The sequence below is a fragment of the Heloderma suspectum genome, chromosome 3, assembly GCF_057233095.1.
Source record: "Heloderma suspectum isolate Gila_16-S chromosome 3, 16-S_ref, whole genome shotgun sequence".
NCBI classification, from domain to species: domain Eukaryota; kingdom Metazoa; phylum Chordata; class Lepidosauria; order Squamata; family Helodermatidae; genus Heloderma; species Heloderma suspectum.
Genome location: NC_139460.1, coordinates 31,694,621 through 31,712,217, shown reverse-complemented (window position 1 = coordinate 31,712,217; position 17,597 = coordinate 31,694,621). Strand labels below are relative to the sequence as shown.

The 17,597-nt window shown below is 47.2% G+C and overlaps 1 long non-coding RNA gene across 1 annotated transcript in view; it reads right to left on the bottom strand.

Moving 5' to 3' along the window:
• The window catches only part of LOC146349494 (uncharacterized), a 49,251-nt gene that overhangs the window by 13,934 nt on the left and 17,720 nt on the right, over positions 1–17,597 (bottom strand). The window contains exon 2 of the long non-coding RNA XR_014789000.1: positions 16,344–16,524. This is a non-coding gene — a long non-coding RNA (uncharacterized LOC146349494). The remainder of the gene's footprint in view (positions 1–16,343; positions 16,525–17,597) is intronic.

The following is a 17,597-nucleotide window of genomic DNA, read 5'->3' as shown; positions in this document are numbered from 1 at the left end:
GGTCTAATGAGGAACAAAAGGTTAATGAGGAAAGATACAGGGCCTCTGAAGATCAAAATATCTAGTGGATGCTGGTGACTCCTATTTTGGAGGGGCTGTGCATCCATTCTGGGTTTCAGTCAGAACCAGCCAGATCTCTAAAGGAGCTACACAAGGTGCTGAACCCTGTCCCCAAAACAGTTCTGGCTGGTTCTGACTGAAACCCAGAATGGCTGTATTGCCCCACTGGAATTGGAGCCACCAGCCTTCACTGGATATAGCCTTTGTAAATATGTCGGGAGCTGCTTTCCAATTGCCTCAAGAGCATCTCCCCTTGTCCTCCCCTGGGAGGCCAGCAGGTGGCAGCAGCCCAAGTTTGAATGGCTTCTGATGTTACCTTGCAAGTCTACATTCGTTTGCCTATTTTGCAAGCTTCAAAACGTTTTTACAGACAATCAGTTACTTGCCAATGGCGAGTTTCTGAAATTCCAAGTTTGGGAGCAATGTAGAAAAAATAAATAAGCAATCAAACAGGAAACAGAACCATCAGATAACTACATTAAATTCAGTTTTAACTGATTTCTAATGTTGCTAATATAATGACAATGATATTTGCTTCTTACTCCGCACCTCCAATCTTTGACCAGCTTTGCATGATCACAGAGAGGGTGCTGGGGGGATCTGCATAATTACCCTTGCCAGCTGCACCCTTGTACGAACTGGGTGAGGGTGGCTCAACCACAGTTCCTCTGCTCTCTCCTGACTCCAGCATTGACAATGACTTATTGCAAAAGGCTGTTAGGATGCAATCCTATGCATGCTGAGACAGGAAAAAAGTCCTGCAACTCCCAGCATTCCTCAGCCAGCATGTCTGTCCGAACACGCATAGGATTGCACCCTTAACCTTCCCGCCCTCGGGATATATTGCAACAGAGTTCCCCCCTCGTATGCTTCAGTTCCATGCTCTTTTTTGACTTGTGCCCAGGAATGGGCAATCCATTTGAATAGGGGAGAATTAGGGCAGAACCTTCTTGTTTCTGTTTGTCCTAGGAGGGAGACGGTGGCAGCTGATCTGCATAATAAGAGGAAGGCCGTGGGACCACGGGCAATAGTAGAGAAGGTAAATTCCCATAGCCTGGATTTCACCCTCAGGCCTCTGTTGCACACCCCTAACAAAGGCATGATTTACACTAAGCTTTTACAGCTTTCTGTTGTGGCAATTAGTGCGAGAGTGGGAAACTTGTGGCCTTCTCCAGGTTTTGGCCTACAACTCCAGGAGGAGTTGGAGGCCAAACCATCTGGAGGGCCATCAGTTGCCCGCCCCTGGATTACAGAGTGTTACACTAGGACCAGGGTCACCCAGGTTCCAATCCCCACTCAGCCATGAAGCTCATTGGGTGAACTTGGGCCAGTCGCTATCTCTCAGCCAAGCCGACCTCATAGGGTTGTTGTGAGGATAAAATGAGTGAGGAAGACCCATGTACATTAGGCGAAATAGGGTAGAGATATTTTGCCTGCACATAACTGGCCTTCATGCATGTACAGCTATCCACCTTTGCTCTTCATCACAGGCAGGCAGAAAGGAGACCTCCACATGTTTGGGACTTGATCTCCCAGCATTCCTGACCACTGGCCACGCTGGCAGGGGCTTCTGGGAGTTGAAGTCCCAAGCACCTGGGATCTACTTTTTGCCCAACCCCTGCACTACGTGAATCAAGCCCTTCCCCTCCCCTTGTTTGGCCACAATGGCTTAATGCTTGGCCAGCCCCATGTGCAGGCAGCATTAATAGTAAAGCTGTGGAGAAGCAAAAGGTGTCCAAGCTCGTTGTGCTTGTTGTGGGAGGGAAGGGAAGGAGCTGGGGATGTCCGTTGCAGCAAACGCCGGCCCTTGTAGAGCCTGGCGGATTCCTGCGGCATGCCCAACTTGCCTTGCCTTTGCAAGCGGAGGCGGTGGTTCCCCCCGCCTAAACCCGATGTTCTGCCAATTACAGATGTGATTGGTGGAACATCAAATTTATTTAAAAAAAACACCAAGTTCCCACCCTGCCGCTGCGCAACCCTCCCTGTGCAACCACTCAGAAGCTGCCTTTGGGGGGACTCGGCCAATGAGGGCACATGGTGGCCTTTACGTCACTCTCGAGCCCTCGTTGGCTGAGTTCTCTCCAAAAGCAGTATCTGATTGATTCAGGGAACTGCTGCTCAAAATGTCAGTATTTTTTTTTCTTGTAAAATGGAGCGCCATATAGCGTAGGCCGTTACACGCTCAGCTGTGGTGCTTCTTTTTGCTAGTGGGCTGGCCGGTCAGGAGTGGGGGGAGGAGGATGCAAGGAGGAGGATGGAGGCAGGGGCGGTAGGGATGAGTATGGGACCTTTCTGACTCGCTCGGCCCTCAACAGCTGCCCGCACATGCCAGCCACTGACATCCACCCTAATTTTCATGCTCCTAATCTGGGTGCTGCAGCAGTGGGCCCGGAGCGCATGCAGCTGCCAGGCAGATGAGCTCCAATGATGAAGCTGAACAAGGAACATACACGTCGGCAACAGTGACGTCCGGCTTCGAAGCACGGCCACTTTCAGGGCATGATTTTACAATGGCACAGCCGCTCCTCTGCCAGCTAGAGTGTACAGTCCATTAACTGAGCTTTTGTGTTTTAGTGCCCTTTGAAAAGTAATAAGCTTCCTTTAAAAAAGAAAGAAAAACAGATCTAATTAAGACTGTTTACTCAGAATTAAATCCCAGTAACTTCAATGGGGCATACTTCCAAGTAAGCGGGAGAAGGATTTCCGCCTAATTGATTAGGGCTGATGCACACTTACTATTTCTGTATTTTCTTTCTTAGCAGACTTTTTGTGGAAAGAAAAAAGACAAGTGGAAGACGATGTTGTTTGGACCCCCTCTAATTTTCTGTTGAACCAGGCAGGGCAATTGCATGGTAAAAGTCCCACCTTCCTTTGAAATCAATGGGACTTACACCTGAGCATCTAACTGTGCATGTCTACTCTGCATGTCTACTCAGAAGTAAGCCCCATCGAGTTAAGCGGGACTTATTCCCAGGTAAGTGAGTTTAGCAGCCTCCCCCAACTTGTTACCCTCCAGATGCATTGGACTGCAACTCCCATCATCCCCAGCCAGCATGGCCAATGGGAGAGAGATGGGAATTGCAGTCCAGCTGGTTGGAGATGGCTGGCGCATAGGATTGCAGTCTCAAGGTCAGAACTGTCTACCACAGGAGTGGGTGGCATGTCCTCCCCGCCCCCACTGGTACCACTGCCAAAATTCATGGCAGCAAAAAACCCGGCAGTTTGCTGCTGAATTTTGGTAGCAAACTGCTGCAATCCTCTGCTTATTTACTCAGAAGTAAATCCCAGTGAGTTCAATGGGGCTTGCTCCTTAATAAATGTGCTTGCGACTGCAACCTATCTCACTTATTTATTGTCTTCAGTGGGACTACAGGGTGAAGTGGTTTGAAATTTTTGCTTGCTAACGAACCCGAACTCCCCATTTCATGAGTTTAGTAAAAAGAGAAGACTCAGGGGAGAGCTGCACGCTTAAACAGTGTGCAGGCCTCCAACCTGCTAGTTTGAAAGCAGTTTAAAAATACATCCATCAAACTGTTGCCAGGCGCTAGTCATATAAACAGGATGGCTTGAGAAACTCTGATGGAGCCATAAAACAAAGTGACATTAGCTAAACCCCCGAACCTTCCATTGGGACAATCTATTTTGCCTGTGTGTTCCACTTTTGGCAATTCCTGGCTCTTTTTGTTTGTTTGTTTATACCCCTGGAGATTAAGATAGCTAAAGTGTGGGGCCTGTTGTAGGGTCTTCCCTTAGGAACTGTTTGGGATGCTCATAGATGGCTTTCGTGTTCTTGCCTGTGCACACTGTGTCCATTTTGTCAGCTGGCTTGCAAGCACTATATGTTCTAAAGCTTCTAGGAAGCACAGTTCATAAGCTGCTGTTTCCTCTGACTCACTTCTTGCAGTCACAACGCTTCAGCACACAACATTCTGTTGATTTTTGTGCCAGAGGAGGAAAAGTTATTAGCCAAGAAAAGATGTCCCAAAGCGACGGATGTTTGCATCTAATGGGCAGAATGACACATTACATTAAGGCCCACTCTGCTTTTTGGCCCTGCCCACTTTGCCTTTGGCCACGCCCATGGATGGAATGTGACTCCCAAGAGCTTTCCAGGATTGAACTTCAGCTCTCAGGCTGAAAAAGGTTCCCCACCCCAGGGTTAAGCTGACCTCTGTCCTGCTAGGGTCATGACATTGTGTGTTTCCCCCACATCATTGCTGATGGCAGCCCGAGCGGAAATTCACAAAGTTGTGATGTCAGGGAGGATACATGGGTGGGTTATTCTAGACATTATGAAGAGGGAGAAGGGAAATTGTGCATCTAATGTAGTATGTAATTCCATCCTAATGGTACATCATACCCCCTAACCTGGCTGTAAACCTGACCACATCTAAATGCTTAAAGAATTTGTATTAATTGCATACGACATAAAAGTAAGAATAAAATGCATTTACAAAATGCATGGGGTACCCTATACATACTTTTAAAAGTTATTTAAAGGTATGTATAGGGTACCTCATGCATTTTGTGCTGAGCATCCTACTTAATAGCAGCTGACATCCAAAAATATAACAACGATTCTGGCCTGCTTGCACTGTCTGCCTGTATGTTTCCCAGCCTGGTTCAAGGTGCTCGTTTTGACCTATAAAGCCTTACACGGCTCAGGACCACAATACCTAATGGAGCATCTCTCCTGGCATGGAGCATCTCTCCCGTGCACTACATTCAGGATCTGAGGCCCTCCTCTGAGAGCCTCCTCTGGAGGAGGCTTGGAGGGTGGCAACAAGGGAGAGGACCTTCTTGGTGGTGGCCCGCCAATTGTCGAATGATCTCCCTGATGAGGCCCGCCTGGTGCCAACGTTATCTTTTCAGCGCCAAGTTAAAACTGCCTGCTTCTCTCAGGCATTTGGCAGCATATAATGAATTTTTAATCAGGTCCTGGATTGTCTTTGGGTAGTAGTTTAAAAAATTGTTTTTAGATATATGTTGTCTCTGTGTGTGCTGTCTATTTATATGTTTTATGTAAATGGGCTTACACTTTATATAATGCATTTTTATTTTAATCTTTGTGAACTGCCCAGAGAGCTTCAGCGACGGGGCAGTATAGCAATACAACAAATGGAATGAAGATGAAATAATATTCCACAACCTGGGCCCCTCCAGGTGTTTCTGGACTACAACCCCCAACATGCCTGACCACTGGTCATACTGGGTGGGATGATGGGAGTTGTAGCCCAAAACACCTGGCAGGCACCAGGCTGCTCCAGTCTCCCTCTTTGATCTCACTCATGCACCGCGGACTATGACTGCTTCGAAAGATCTAAAGCGTAATTGTGCATTGTACCGGGGGTGTAGGGTGTGGAGTGCACACGTGCGTTCACGCAAATTCAGTGTTTATTCATCAAATAAAAATGGGGCCACACAGTTCCAGGAGAAGAAAGCACTTTGGTAAGGGTAAAGAGTGCCTCCAGGACAGCACAAAGAACAGAACGCGACAAGAATACTGGTATAGACACACCCTCAATGTTGGGAGCTGGCAACCCCGTAGGGTGTGAGCAAGTAGCGCCTGGAGCCAGCCGTTCACTTCCACTGTATAAATTGCTGAAGTATAATTGTGTTTCAGCAGAATGTCAAAGAGGGAGGAGAACACACAGGCAAAACAGATTGTCCCAGTGGAAGATTCAGGGCTTAACTAATGTATTTGATTACCTCCATCCTCACAGAATACATAACACATAGAGCCAGTGTGGTGTAGTGGCAAGAGTGTTGGACTGGGAGCTGGGAGATCCGGGTTCTAGTCCCCACTCGGCCATGGAAGCTCACTGGGTGACTTTGGGCCAGCCACACACTCTCAGCCCAACCTACCTCTCAGGGTTGTTGTTGTGAGGATAAAATGGAGAGGAGGAGGAGGATAATGTAAGCCGCCTTGAGTTCCTTGCAAGAGGAAAAAAGGCGGGATATAAATGCAATAATAATAAAATAAATATAATAACAGCCTATGGTATTAATTCCAATGGTGCCTGGAGACCAGTCAAACAGACGAAACTTTTGTTAACTTCTAGCATCTGTATAATTAATCCATTTCATCTCACTCTTAAAGGAGCTCTGGCTGCCAAGACTTCCAAGATCTTTCTAGAATGCTGAACAATTTTTAGGAGGGGGCACTATTTTAAAAACTCTGGATTTTTTTTTTTAAGCGTGGCCTCCGGGAATAAAAAAAGGACAAAACAAGAATAAAGCAAATGTGATGGAGAACCAGAAAACGCTGGCTGCGAATGATGGGCATTGTAGTCCAACACAGATTGTGGAAGGCTGAGTCTTAAAGGAAGGTGGGAAATAAATGTGATTTTTTTAAAAAGCGTATTCAAGTTTTGCATTGTATGTGAAATCAGACTTTCCCTCTCATTTGAAGTAGAACATCTCTGCTCAATTTAGACTCCTAGTAATTTTCAAATTTTGCAAACCTAGGGTTGAATCCAGACTTAGTCATATTTAGAGGACAGCCATTGAAATCCATGGGACTTAGTCATGACTAACTCAAGTCCAATTGATTTCAGTGGGCTTACCCTAAGTCTGGATCTATCCCACTGGCAAGATGTACATGCTAGTTTGAATGTTACGATGCATGGCCTTATTTTTGCTTTTTACAGCTGATACAGAGAAGGCGCTACTTCAGATGAAAAATTAAAGGCAAGCAAGACTTCAATGAGCAGGAAACATTTTTGCTCTTGACGTGTTAATGCTCATGCAACAGAAGTAAATGTTTGGAAAATTATCTCTAAAGGCAGTACAGTGGCTTATCGGGGATTAGGCAAGAATGAATTGCTTCACCCCAAAGCAAGTCCTCTAGTAAATTAAGCAATGCAGACGAATGCTCTCCTACAGGGGATGTGGTACCGTAGGTCCAACCCAGCTACCACTCATACAGGGGATATGATGCAATTAGATGCCTGATTGCCTTTATCTGGACAGGCTATCAACAGGGCAGTCCCTGCCATGAGGTGGGGTGAATTCCCTTCTGGACCAGAAGGGGTGGCAGTTCATGAGCCCTCATCACTACCACTAGGGCTCCCTACCTCGGCCTGCTGCCATCTCACCACAGCGAAGCACCCTGCCGGCCCCACTCTCCCCCAGTGGGATCCTAGAATCCTAGAATAGTAGGGTTGGAAGGGGCCTACAAGGCCATTGAGTCCAATCCCCTGCTCAATGCAGGAATCCAAGTCAGAGCATCCCCGACAGATGGCTGTTCAGCCTCATCTTGAACGCCTCCAGTGTGGGAGAGCCCACTACTTCCCTGGGTAATTGGTTCCATTGTCGTATTGCTCTTACAGTCAGGAAGTTTTTCCTGATGTTCAGCCGGAATCTGGCTTCCTGTCACTTGAGCCCATGATTCTGTGTCCTGCGCTCTGGGATGATCGAGGAGAGATCCTGGCCTTCCTCTCTGTGACAACCTTTCAAGGACTTGAAGAGCACTATCATATCTCCCCTCAGTCTTCTCTTCTCAAGGCTAAACATGCCCAGTTCTTTCAGTCTCTCTTCATAGGGCTTTGTTTCCAGTCCCCTGATCATCTTTGTTGCCCTCCTCTGAACCCTCTCCAGTTTGTCTGCATCCTTCTTAAAGTGCAGTGCCCAGAGCTGGACACAGTATTCTAGATGAGGCCTAACCAGTGCTGAGTAGAGGGGAACTAGTACTTCCCGGGATTTGGAAGCTATGCTTCTACTAATGCAGCCCAAAAGAGCATTGGCCTTTTCTTGCAACCACATCACATTGTTGGCTCATATTCAGCTTGTGATTGACAACAATTCCAAGATCCTTCTCACTTGTAGTGTTGTTGAGCCACGTATCCCCCATCTTGTAACTGTGCATTTGGTTTCTTTTTCCTAGGTGCAGAACTTGGCATTTAACTCTATTAAATGTCATTGTTGTTTTCTGCCCAGCGCTCCAGTCTATCAAGATCACTTTGAATTTTGTTTCTGTCTTCCAAAGTATTAGCTATCCCGCCCAATTCTGTGTCATCTGCAAATTTGATCAGCATTCCCTGTACCTCCTCCTCCAAATCATTAATAAAAATGTTGAAGAGCACTGGGCCCAGGACTGAGCCCTGTGGTACCCCACTCGTTACCTGTCCCCAGTTTGAGAAGGTCCCATTGATAAGCACTCTTTGAGTCCGATTCTGTAGCCAACTGTGGATCCACCGGATCGTTGTTTCATCTAGCCCACTTTGAGCTAGTTTGCTCATCAGGATATCATGGGGCACTTTGTCGAAAGCTTTGCTGAAGTCGAGGTATATGATGTCTACAGCATTCCCACGGTCTACAAGGGAGGTTACTTGATCAAAAAATGAGATCAGATTCGTCTGGCAGGATTTGTTCTTGACAAATCCATGTTGGCTTCGAGTAATCACGGCATTGTTGTCAAGGTGCTTCCAGATGGATTGCTTTATGATCTGCTCCAGAATTTTCCCAGGGATTGATGTCAGACTGACTGGTCTGTAGTTCCCAGGTTCCTCCTTTTTACCCTTTTTGAAGATAGGGACAACATTAGCCCTCCTCCAGTCATCTGGCACTTCCCCCGTCCTCCATGATTTCTCAAAGAGAATAGAGAGCGGTTCTGAGAGTTCTTCTGCCAATTCCTTTATTACTCTAGGATGCAGTTCATCTGTCCCTGGAGAGCTGAACTCATTCAAAGTCATTAGGTGTTCCTTGACCATATGCCTATCGATCTGACGCTGCAATCCTGCTCCTTCAGCCTGTACTTCGCCTTTGCCAGGGGGGTCATAGATCCTCTTTTGGGAGAAGACTGAGCCAAAGTAGGAATTGAGCACTTCTGCCTTTTCTTTGTCATCTTTTATCATTTTGCCATCCTTATTTAATAGCTGAACCACCAATTTCTTTCCTCTGTCTTTTACTATGCACGTATGTGAAGAAAGCCTTTTTGTTGTTTTTAGCATCCATTGCTAACCTCAGCTCATTCTCAGCTTTAGCCTTCCTGACGCCATCCCTGCAATTCTGTGCTACCTGCCTGTAGTCTTTCTTTGTTGCTTGGCCTTCTTTCCACTTCCTATATGTGTCCTTTTTTGTTTTCAGGTAATCTCTGAGCTTGTTGTGAAGCCACCTTTTCTTCTTGTTGGAATTGTTTGTAATTGTGCCTTGAGAATTTCCCTTTTTAAAAGCTCCCACCCATCTTGGACTCCTTTTCTCATTAGAGTCACTTGCCATGGGACCTGTTCTTTAATAATCTGGAGCAGGTTCAGTTCAGCAGGTACAATTTCTCCTATCACTGCGATACTCTAATAGGAGTAGTCGGTGGACAAGCTATGGAATTCTAAAGGGATGGAAATCCTAGAGCACCTAGAACGCCTCTCCTGGCATGAACCGACCCATACACTATGCTCTGCATCCAAGGCCCTCCTCTGGGAGCCTCCTCCCAGAGAAGCTCAGAGGGCAGCAACAAGGGAGAGGGTCTTTTTGGTGGCGGCTCCCCATTTGTGGAATAATCTCCCTGATGCGGCCTGCCTGGCACCAACATTGTCATTTTTTTAGTGCCAGGTTAAAACTGCCCTCTTCTCTCAGGCATTTGGCAGCATATGACTCTCTGATTGTCTCTGGCTGATTGTTTTAAATTGTTTTAGGTATATTTTGTTGTTGTGTGTATTATTTGTTTTATGTCATTATGTGAATGGTTTTTATATTTTATATCATGTATTTTAATGGTTTTTAATTTTTGTGAACCACCCAGAGAGCGTCGGCTATGGGGCGGTATAGAAATATAATAAATGGAATGAAATGAAATACAGAAAAAAGTCATTGCAAGTGTACCTAGATGGAAAGGGCTGGCCTTGTAGGGTTACATGTCTTTTTGTCCTGAAACTGCAGTTCCCACAGAGTGGGAAATAGGGGATTCTGGCCTTTTAAGGCCAAGGCCCTTCAAGAGATATGGTGCTGTGGGAAAACTTCAGCCAAGCCACATTCGGCCAGCTTAGGGCAGAGTTGTTCCTAGGTACAAACAGTACGGCTGCAGGCTCTGAACTGCATTAAAGGCTTTAGAGCTCCCCGCAGCTAGCCAGCAGGAGGGGGCTTGGACTGAGAAGTGAAGGGAGGACTCTGGGGCTGCTTTCTGTTCTGCAGAAGGTCAAGTCGTGCCGGTTTGGTTTTTTTGTTCCAATTTGACTAAGCGTGTGGGTGGTGCAGTTAGGTAATTTTAGACCCTGGACTTAATGGTTTTAGGAGCAATCCTATTCATGTTTAGACAGGAAAAAGTCCTACAACTCCCAGCATGCCCCAGCCAGCTGTGGCTGGCTGGGGCATGCTGGGAGTTGTAGGCCTTTTTCCTGTCTAAACATGCATAGGATTGCGCCCTTACTGAGGGCGCTTGAGATGACCACATGGTATTACTTCAGTTGCGCACACACAGCTAACACTTCTCGTTCACTCACTGCCCACCAAGTCCTTCTGCATTCCTAACAGAGGGTGGCGGCGGTGTGGTGGGGATGTGTTTGCAGACCCTGATTTTAAAAAAGAAAGGAAAAAAATTGCTCTGAACATGTGCAGTGTTGTGTTTTAAAACTTGCCTAAAACAAAGCACCATTCTGACTACAGGTATAAAGCTGGGTTTGCTTCTGCTGCCCCGACCCTAAACACATTTATGTGGGAATAAACTCTATTTGGTTTTAGAAAAGGATTATCTATTTTTAAAATAAAAACAAAAAACGAGCATTTGTACAATTTATGTACATTCCTGCTTGGCTGCTCCCAATGATAAAAAAAAATAGGAGGAAAGGCTACTGCGGCAAGCAGCGTCAGCCCCAACGGGCCCCTGAATTCAGGGCCAGTTTGCCATGGCCCCTGACGCATAGCACTCTCTGGGTGGTCATTCCAGGGGGCCCTGGGCTGCGGGGCGCTGGAATTTGATCCCAAAGTCCAGCCCTAGCTGCCCCACTGTGGTGGTGGGACATGGCAACTGATTTAGGGTGGCCAGATGCCAGTGAGGGCAGAACTCATATGCCTTTAATTGTTTTGCAGAAGAGGGATTTTGTAGCTCGCAGGACAGGCTACACTTGCTGAAATTCCCTCTTCTGCACCAGTGGTAGGCAGAAGGAAGATGTGGATCTAATGATAGATTTCTGGGTGGTTTGTAGTAGATCAGCAAGTATTTCTGACTCTCAACAGTTTAACAATAGCAACAACAAAGTGACCCCCCCCCCCATTGTACTGCTGAAATTAAGAAAGCTCGGGGGTAACCAGGAGTGGCATTTTGGGCAGAACAACTAGGACCTCCATTCATCCTGAGATTCCAAAGAAATTCCTGGACTCAGCTTTTGAGTAAAAAACAAAGTAGATCCTGTAAGCCTGAAGTCTGCCTACCCCTGCTCTACACAACTATTAAAGATTCAGAAGCCCTGTCCTTTTTTGCATCTGGTCACCCTAATTTCTCCTTATCCCATAACATTCTTCTGCTCTTCTTAAGGTACGGCGATTGCACCTGCAAGAGCAACAATTCCTCCTGTGCAAGCACCGGGTCATTACTGACCCCTAGAGGGATGCCGCTTGCGCTGGTGTTTTCATGGCAGACTGTAGCGGGGTGGTTTGCCATTGCCTTCCCCAGTCGTGACTAGGGATGGCAGAGAATTCCTCCACGGATCATGGTGAGGCTGAATGCCAGTGCATTCGGCTCCCCGAACTCCGTGGCAGAATGGCCTGCCACCCCCCCGCCCCCCCGCGGATCCCCCCTGGGACGAGACTCGCCTGGGGCGGATCTTCCGAGTGTTGGTGGCTGTGGCTGCCGGTCTTCCGACCGGCTGCCGCCACCGCCATTTCCACTCTTGTAAAAGAAAAAAAGAAAGAAAGAAAAAGACGTGATTGGCTACGTAAAGATTTATGTAGCCTAGCATGACTAGGTTAAAACAAAAACAAAAACACGACGTGATAGGCTACGTAAATCTTTATGTAGCCTATCATGGCTGGGTGGGTTAAAAAAAAAAAAAAAACCGCGTATGCAAATGGCAGCGGCTACGGCCGCCACCATTTGCATTCCTTATTTTTTCCGTCTTAATCTACGTAAATATTTACATAGATTATGACGGCGAAAATCAAGGGGAACGCAAATAGCGTAGCGGGCACTATTTGCGTCCCTTTTTGATTCCCCGTTTTAGCCTACGTAAATATTTACGTAGGCTAAAACGGGGAATCAAAAAGGGACGCAAATAGCGCCCGCTACGCTATTTCCGTTTCCCTTGATTTTCACCGTCATAGTCTACGTAAATATTTACGTAGATTAAGATGGCAAAAATAAGGAACGCAAATGGTGGCGGCCATAGCCGCCGCCATTTGTGTACACGTTTTTTTTTTGTTTGTTTTACCCAGAGCCCTCCGCGGCCAGAAATCCGGCTGCGGACGGCTCTGGCCTGGCCGGGCCTGGCTGGCTACTCCGCGGAGCTGCTGCGGAGCACAGCCGGCCTCGAAGAATTTCGGGGGGGGGGGAGGAACGGAGCGCCTCCCCCCTGGCGAGGATTCCGGGGGGAGGGACGGAACGCCCCCCCCCCGCACCATCAACATAATCCAGGAACAGGTAAGTGACTTTCGTACATCTCTAGTCATGACTACCTTTCCCCCAGCCAGCTGGGTACTCATTTTACCGACCTCGGAAGGATGGAGGGCTGAGTCGACCTGAGCCAGCTACCTGAGACCCGGCTTCTGCTGGGATCGAACTCAGGTCATGGGGAGAGTTTCAGTTGCAATTAGGGGTGTATGAAACCCCACTTACCTGGCTCCACTGGGGTCCACAGGTGGGGGGAGGCGATTCATTTCTCCCCCCTGAATCCTCGACCGAGGGGGGAGGCGACCCGTTCCTCCCCCCCAGAATCCTTCCCAGCTGGCTCTGCTCCGCAGCCAGGCCGCAGAGGCGCTGGCTGGGCTGATCCGCAGCAAGGCCTCCACCCGCTGCCGGGCTGCTGCGGACGCAAATGGCGTCCTGCGGCCATTTGCGGCCGCAGCAGCCTGGCAGTGGCTGGAGCCACCACCACTTCATCCGCTGCCGCCGCCGCATCCAGCACCAGGTAGGTCCATCCCGGGGGGATTCTGCGGGGTGGCGAAGGGGGTGGCCGTTCCGTCACGGACTCAGGGGGGCCGGATTCTAAAGATTCCGGCCTCACTGGAGTCCGTGGCGGAATTCTCTGACATCCCTAGTTGCAATACTGCCGTCTACCACTCTGCGCCACACGAGGCTCTTAAGAGCAACAGTAAAAAAAGGTGTCCCCAACCAGTCGTGTCCGACTCTAGGGTGCGGTGCTCATCCCCATTTCTAAGCCGAAGAGCCAGCGCTGTCCGAAGACGCTTCCGTGGTCATGTGGCCGGCTTGACGGAAAACCGAGGTGCACGGAACGCTGTTACCTTTCCCGCCGAGGCGGTACCTATTTATCTACTTGCAATTGAAAGCTTGCAACCTAGCTTTCGAACTGCTAGGTTGGCAGAAGCTGGGACTGAAGACAGGAGCTCACTCCATCACGCAGCACTCGGGTCTCGAACTGCTGACCTGCCGACCTTCCAGTCTGCAGTTCAGCGTCTTAACCACTAAGCCACCGTGGCCCCTTAAGAGCAACAGTACCCTGATGTTAAGGATGTATTTTTTCTTTTTATATAAAACAATTAATAGGTGGGGGAAAATATTCAGTGCACACCATCAGGACTGGGGGAAAATATCTGATGTTCTTGGAAGTCAACATGAAATTTTTATAGTGCATGGGGTTGAGAAAAAATGGCTGTGGTCCTAAATACATTTACTGGGGAGTAAATCTACTGAACACAGTAGGGCTTACTTCTGACTAAACACTCATAGAATGGTACTGAAAATTCCTAACTCAGTCAGGTGCTGAGATTTTTCCTAGGGTGCAGGGAGACCCTGTACTTTTAATACTGTAGAAGAGGGCACTTTGGAAGCCGCAAACTGTAACGCAGTGGTAAGAAAATACTATTTTAATTATTTTTCTACATTTACAGTGCAATCATATATGTGTGGTTAAACCAAAAATGGATTATGAGAAGCTCTGAAAGGATCTCTCCAAACTGAGAGAATGGACATCAAAATGGCAAATGGAGTTCAATGTAAGCAAGTGCAAAGTGATACATGTTGGGGCAAAAAATCCCAACTTTAAGTATAAGCTGATGGGATCTTAGCTAGCAGTGACTAAGAAAGAGATCTTGGGGTTGTGGTAGACAGCTCAATGAAGATGTCAATCCAGTGTGCGGTTGCTGTGAAAAAGGCAAACTCCATGTTAGGCATAATTAGGAAAGGTATTGAAAATAAAACTGCCAATATCATACTGCCCTTATATAAATCTATGGTGCAACCACACAGTTCTGGTCACCGCACCTGAAAAAGGATATTGTAGAGCTGGAAAAGGTGCAGAGAAGGGCAGCTAAAATGATCAAGGGGCTGGAGCATTTCCCCAGTGAGGGAAGGTTACAACAGCTGGGATTGTTTAACCTGGAAAAACGGTGAGTAAGGGGAGACATGACAGAGGTGTACAAAATTATGCACAGTGTGGAGAATGTGGATAGGGAGACATTTTTCTCCCTCTCTCATAATACTAGAACCCTGGGTCATCCCATGAAGCTGATTGGTGGGAGATTCAAGACAGATAAAAAGAAGTACCTCTTCACACAGTGCATAGTTAAATTATGGAATTAACTTCCACAAGATGTAGTGATGGCCACCAATTTGTTTGGCTTTAAAAGGAGATTGGACAAATTCCTGGAGGAGGAGGCTGTCAATGTCTACCAGTCCTGGTGGCTATATGATACCTCCAGTATCAGAGGCAGTATGCCTATGTACACCAGTTGCTGGGGAACATGGGCGGGAGGGTGCTGTTGCATTCATGTCCTGGTTGTTGGTTTCCCGTGGGCAGCTGATTGGCTACCATGTGAACAGAATGCTGGACTAGATGGATCTTGGTCTGATCCAGCATGACTCTTCTTATGTTCTTGTGTGTATACTCAGAAATAAATACCATTAGGATCACTGGGAATTACTCCCAGGTAATGAAGTACAGGACTGAAGACTTAATGACCCTATCAACACTTTTTCTGCTATACAATTATGAAAAGGAACCCTATCTTCCTTTTGAGTCTGATCACTTCAGTGTTTCTATGCCTGAATTCTGGAGAGATTCTGAAATCCCAATCCAAGGAAGAGACTGCTGGGTCAGCCTTTTGGGAAGTAGAGTAGGCAGATAACTTCATAAATCCAGTACACATATCAGTAAAACCTACATATGGTGTAAAATTAGATTATGTTAGCAGGAGTGAGCAACTTGTGGCCCTCCAGAAGTTTTGGCCTACAATTGCCATGAACCCCCACCATTGGCTATGCTGGCTAGGGCTGGCGGAAGTTGTAGGCAAAACATTCGGATGGCCACAAGTTCCCTACCCCTGCTCTATATGACTACCTTATTTTTATTGTTAGAAGGAACATTACTTATTTGAAAGGGTGGCCCCAGAGCATCATAGTCCTTTCAGCAATCGTACTGATAGGACAAATACTTTTGGAGACACGATCATAGCACATCACAATGACAAGCACATTGATTAAAACTATGTAAATAGGACAAGCGAAAGAAATAGTTGAAGTCAACCTGTCAACACACACTTGCCCTTCCAAAACTAAGTTTTACCACTCCTTGCTGGAACCATTTTCAGATTCCTCCAACCCTACTCTGTGCACACTTACAGGGAAATAAGACCTATTGGGTTGAATGGTACTTCCTCCCAAGTGTGCCAGTGTGGTGTAGTGGCAAGACTGCTGACGTGGGAGTTGGGAGATCCGGGTTCTAGTCCCCACTCAGCCATGGAAGCTCACTGGGTGACTTTGGGCCAGTCACAGACTCTCAGCCCAGCCTACCTCATAGGGTTATTGTTGTGAGGATAAAATGGAGGAGGATGATTATGTACACTGCCTTGGGTTCCTTAAGGAGGAAAAAAGGCAGGATATAAATGTAATAAAGAAATAAAGTGTGCAACCTTAGAGAAATCTTTTTAATATATATCCTATCTACCCCCCCCTTCTCCCCCCACCTCGTTCTCTCTTTAACACACTCACCCTAACCTTCTAAATTAACCATCTGAACAGCCTGCTATCTGCCGCTCCTGGACTGTGCCCTGGCAGAAGAGCAAATGCAGGAGAAAGAGAAATGCAACCTCTGTGAACGGTTTAACGAACAACTCTGATAACAAACAACTCAGAATACAAAGGACCGACATGCAACTCTCACAGCATGTATTGTACTCACTTCATATAACATATTAGGTGTCCCGGTGGCAACAGTCTTTTGTAACGAACAGTCCTCAGCTTCTTGAATGGTTTCACATTGAAAGACGGTTCATAAACAGGAACAGTTTGTCGTTCGGGGAGCACTGTCCACAGACAGGTATAAAGTTGCTGCCTTTGTTTTCTGGCAGGGCAGCTGTGCCCTTAAATGATACAAGACAGGCAGAATTTCAACAGATACAGCTTTTGAGAGGATATTTTGTTGTTGTAGGAAACTTTTATTCACCTACTGAGTTTCTGCCTATCACGCAGCTAGCTAATACACAGAAATGCTACCAGAATGGTGAAAATGCTATACAAGTGATAACTCTGGACCTCTTCGTTGCGATCTTAAATGAAACTTGTATAGTACATTAAAAAAGATGTGCTGAGGACTTTTTGCTGAATATAACCTATCATGGAATTCTTTGGTTATTGTAAATTTATAATCCCCTATTGGTCAATGGAGGGAGCAATCCTATGGCTGCTAGTCAGTGGCTAGACGGCCATAGGATATTTGGTTTTCTGGGAACTGACCTTGGAGCTCGCGCTCCGAGGTCAGCTCTCGGAGAACCGAACTTTCTCCCTTCCGTGCTGCCTCGCAGGCAGCACAGAACAGCCCTGGGCTCTGCGCTCGCAAGAGGAGCGCAGAGCGGCCAAAGCGGGGCGCTCCGGGGTGGGGAGGACGGAAATGCCGGTACGACACACCCGATGTGTGTGTAGCTGAAATTGACTGTCTAGCCGCAAATGCATTGCAGGAGAAGTGTGAAGGGAACGATCCCCTCCATGCTTCTCCTGCCCTGCATTGGATAGGCGGCTGCCTCCGAGTTTGGAGGCGGCCGCCTACCTGCACAGGAATGCACCCTTAATCTTTTGTATGTATTAGAAGTACAAAATGCTTTGAGCAGTATCCACTGCTACCCCTGCGCTAGTGGGACCCACCACTGGTGTAGTGGGAAGCTAGCAGATCCTGAAGCAATTGGAAATTAGCCAAAACACTAGTTTCCAGAACAAGGCAAGTCAGCTTGCAGAAGGGAGCTCCACTGACCTGTCTTATTCCGGATGTGAGCGTTTCTGCTCATTTCCGAGGTTGCTTTTGGAAGTGCTTGTTTCCTGTTGCACCAGCGGTGGGTCCCACTGGTGCAACAGAAACAGCAGGAGCACAGTGGCGGTGCTGGATACTGCCCTTGTGATAAAGCCACTATTGCCCTGAAATGACTAAAATTATTTGCATTAC